Source organism: Delphinapterus leucas, chromosome 17, assembly GCF_059928025.1.
Source record: "Delphinapterus leucas isolate spDelLeu-1000000601 "Yukka" chromosome 17, BTC_Dleu_Yukka2, whole genome shotgun sequence".
Lineage (NCBI taxonomy): Eukaryota > Metazoa > Chordata > Mammalia > Artiodactyla > Monodontidae > Delphinapterus > Delphinapterus leucas.
Window position 1 is genome coordinate 64,815,134 of NC_143145.1, and position 4,526 is coordinate 64,819,659.

At 34.8% G+C, this 4,526-nt stretch overlaps 1 non-coding gene across 1 annotated transcript; it reads left to right on the forward strand.

Annotated features, from left to right (window-relative positions):
• The first annotated feature begins 3,813 nt into the window (after positions 1–3,813).
• LOC115803731 (U6 spliceosomal RNA) lies at positions 3,814–3,918 on the forward strand. The gene has a single exon (XR_004024512.1). It is a non-coding gene; the product is annotated as a U6 spliceosomal RNA (small nuclear RNA).
• The last annotated feature ends 608 nt before the right edge of the window (positions 3,919–4,526 follow it).

Sequence of the window (4,526 nt, forward strand, 5' to 3'; positions counted from 1 at the left end):
TGAAAATTTCTCCTCCCTAAGTACAAAAGTATCTGCAGCCTGCAGTTCAACCAGAGCTTAATGCGGAGGTTGCCTTGGAGAAAAGTGAAGGGACAGCTAATCAAGCATCTTTTCAGAGTTGCATAAGGTGCTTTCAAAACATGCGTATATATTGTGTTGTGTTTAAGAATTTCTTAGGAGAGAGGCCTTCTGTTGTCAGGAAACTTCAAGGTAAACCAGGTGCTGGGGGTGTCTTCCATTCAAGAGGCCTGAATGTGGTAGAACTATCCTACATGAGCCAAAGGCAGGAGTGTGTTAATTGCCCTGGGAAGGAATTTGTAAGCATGAATGTAGTAGGCCAAGTGATCGGAGTCAGTAGATGGGGAAGTTTGTGGGATTCATGATGAAACCCTGCCACATAACCTTCCACATCTACAATAGAGTCTGTAAACGTTTGCAGCAGGGTTGGTGGCTTGACCCTGGGGTAACCCAGAGTAGAAAAGGAGCCAGCAAAATTGCAGGAGTTGGACTACTCCCTAAAAATTAGAAGACATCTTGCAAGGCCCCTGGTTTGCCTATGTACAATGTCTGAGTACTTCCTACCTAAACCTGTGGAACTCACTTGACTTTCTGGGTTACACATTTATGCAATCTTGATTTTACAGTATATGCGTAACAATTTAAGAATTTTTTCTCAACGTAACAATTTTTTTAAAAAGGCTCTAAGATGTCAGAGTTGAAAAAGGGGAAGGAACCGCAAGGGCTGGCTTTCAGTTGGTTGAAAGCCATACATTCCAAATGTGACTTGACTCTTTTATTGTAGGTTGTGGGTAAATTCCATAACATCCAGTGTTTTCTGTGTCAATATATATTCTGAAGCCAAAATTTGTTTGTGTGAGACTTCCTTTTGGCATATTCTATTATGTTACACTGTAACTTGAGGTGGTCAAAAATTTGAGAATAAATTTAAGTAAACATTTCAAATATTACTGTTAAAAGTTTATTTTAAATGTTAGATTCACTGTTATAAAATTTCAGAACTGATATCTTTTGTTCTTTTACTATAATTCTCTTTAGAGTTCACTCCTGCTAAATTCTTAAATACTTCTTTCTCATCCTAAATGAGACTAATACCTGGGGCCAGGACAAAGAAAATCAGTTCTCTTACAAGTAAGGGAATTCTTTATATTACTTCATTAAATATAAGCATTGCTTGCCTAGCAAATACAAAGCTACAATGTTGCTGGGCAAAGAAAAAGTTAATTCTGTTTTGTTTTTTTTCTGAATTTGGTGTTTGTCAAAATATTGAAGAACTGTGCTAATTTTTTCCCTGAAAGTATAAATAACTTTAATTAGCCTATTGTAATTGGTCTAGCTCTTTGTCTTTTGTTTTTAATATATAGATCAGAGTGCTCATATTGCTGAATAACATTTAGAACACTCTTTCAATTGAGACCTATTGGTGGCTCAGGAAATCAGTTCAGTAAGTTGCAAGAAGCAATTTTTTAAATGAAATGATAAAAAATACTAGAGCTCATCACCCATGGAAACTGAGAGCATTGTTTTGTGAAACATTTTTCAGCTATATGTGCACGTGCCTCTTGTGTGTGTGTGTGTGTGTGTGTGTGTGTGTGTGTACTAGGTTGCAAGATAAAGACTGTTTCTTACTGTGGGTTGAGAAAATCAAAAATATTTTTAAATAGTTTGTAATAGTATTTTAGAGGATCACTTAAAATGTGACAGCTGAAATAATTGAGCTTCTGTCCTATGAAGAAAGAGATAGTTAGTGATAACTGGACACTCGGATTAATAAATTTCGTTACAATCGGATTGAACAAGAAAATTAGGTTCAAGATGGCTCTCCTACGTCTTTTTCTGAAGTCACTGGAAACTCTTTTATCCCTTAGATAACCCACCTTAAAACACTACATTCATATATTTTTAGGACATTTCAAAAATTTAAATATCAAACCTCCGTGGTTCACATTTTGATCAAATATAAATATTCCCATGAGCTACTTTATTTTATTTTTTTATTCCCTTTGCCTGGAATGTTCTACCTGCAGCTGGTCATACGGACAGTACTCATCAGAAAACATCTCTAATATATCTTCTAGAGAAGGGTTTTCTGAACCACCAAATCTAAAATGTATCCCCTCAGTATGTCAGAATATGTTTTTTTTCTTTTTAATAACACTTATCATGTAAAATAAAAATATTTGTTTCCTTCCTCATTTTGCTAACTACTCGATCTAAAATCCACCTATCCGTCTCTCTACAATATGAGATCCAGAAAGGAAAGTCTTTGCCTCTCTTGTCCACTGCTTGCCTCAGAAAAGTGTCTGACACAGAGTCGTTCCTCAATAAATATTTATTGACTACATGACTGATTTAGTTTAAGAAATGACCACAGGGCTTCCCTGGTGGCGCAGTGGTTGAGAGTTTGCCTGCCGATGCAGGGGACATGGGTTCGTGCCCCGGTCCGGGAAGATCCCACATGCCGCGGAGCGGCTGGGCCCGTGAGCCATGGCCACTAAGCCTGCACGTCCGAAGCCTGTGCTCCGCAACGGGAGAGGCCACAACAGTGAGAGGCCCGCGTACCGAAAAAAAAGAAAAAGAAGTGACCACAACATTTGAATCTTGCTTTATAAAAACTTTCTAAAAGTGGAAATCAGGACATCTATAGCAATATACCATTCAAAATAATTTTGGGGGAGGGCCTGGCTTTGTCCTCATTAGACTTTATTTATTTTCTATTTACTCTGAGTAGGAGTGTTTGGATTCCAAACCTTGAATAGCTTAGGAAATAATCAGAAAAGAAAAAACAAAAAAAAAACTTTATTACCAACTCTGACCAGCAATCCCATTTAAAGCTAGAGTCAATAACAACTCTGATGAAGGCAATTAAAATACAGTTTGTAACTAAGGTGGCTACTTTAGTAGATCATTCTGTCTCCATCTGCTATTTTAGGGGTCAATATGAGCCCTTTGTGTATTAAAATCTGTCAAATATACTCCTGAAAGTTCTTTTTTCAGTTAGCAAATTAAGAGGAGTGGATGACTACTATCTCTATTACAGGCTGGAAAACCAGTATATCTGCCTGAGTGCACTTATTTGAATGGAAAATAGCTAGATATAAAGTACACTGAAAAGAAATATGATAAAGCCTTTAAGCTAAGAGGCAGCTGACCCTATGTTAAAGGTTAAGTACTTCAAAAGTAATATTATTGGGGGGAAATTTTGCCTCTATGGGTGATTAAATTTAGTCTTCAAAAATTTGAAGAGTTAGGACATTTAAATTGCTAGATGAGTTTTTAGTAAAACAGTGACCTTGAGATTACATTGGTTATGTACCTAACCCACTTAAGATATTATTGTGATCATGAAGCCATTATTTGAAATATGCTGTTTGGCCAATAGATACTATAATAAATGTTACCTCTATTTTAATACCAAGGTAAAATTAATAACTTTCAAGTTGAAATTCAGTTTATTTATATACATCCTCCTCCAAATTCTCATCAAGTTCTACCATTGTTTGTTATGTTATAACAGATGTATAAACACCAAAAAGGAAATACGTCAGATCAAACTGTTTATTGTCTGATCTCGAGAATGATCCAGAGAAGCAAATGTCCAATGTTTAAATTCTGAGGCTTAAAATAAATATTTCAGAAAGACTCTCATCTTTTGTTGGTTAGTAAAATACACCACAGAATATCACTTCCTCACTACTTAATTCACTGTAAAGAAATATAGAATTTTTTAAAAAGAATTGCTTTGTCTGGTAAACATGGAAGGTCTACTGAAATAGGCATTTAAAAAAATAGATTGTGCTAGCTTTGGCAGCATATATACTGAAACTAATATGATACAGAGAAGATTAGCATGACCCTGTAGAGGATAACATGCAAATTTGTGAAGCATTCCATATATTTGGTATGTGTGAAAGTTGTTGAGAATTGATCCTTCTCATCACAAGGAAAAAATATTGTTTTCTTTTTCTTTTTTTCGTATCTATATGAGATGACAGATCTGTATGAGATAATGATGTTAAACTTGTAGTAATCGCTTCATGATATATGTAAGTCAAATCATTATGCTATACACCTTAAACGTACACAGTGCTCTATGATAATTGTATCTCAATAAAATTGTAAAAATTGATTATGCCATAAAAGCATAAAATTGAAAGGCAATCATTATAATAGCAACAAAATAAGGGTCTATTTTATTGCATACTGAGTTAGTGCCGGATTCTGAACCAGGTATTTTCTCACAAAAACTCTGGAAAGTCACTACTTTCTAGTAGTTTTTAAGAAGTACACATTGTATACCTCTTGTCAATTTACAGACTTAGAAACTTTCTTAATTGAACTATATAAACATTTATACTAGAAGTGCATGAATATCAATGAAATAACTTTATTTCCAAAATGTGCCCGGTAAATAGAATATGTTTTGGGGAAATAATACATTCCTTCTATTACTGGCACAAAAATATAACTTTGGTTAAAAAGAGATTGAATGATTTATTGATTGATTT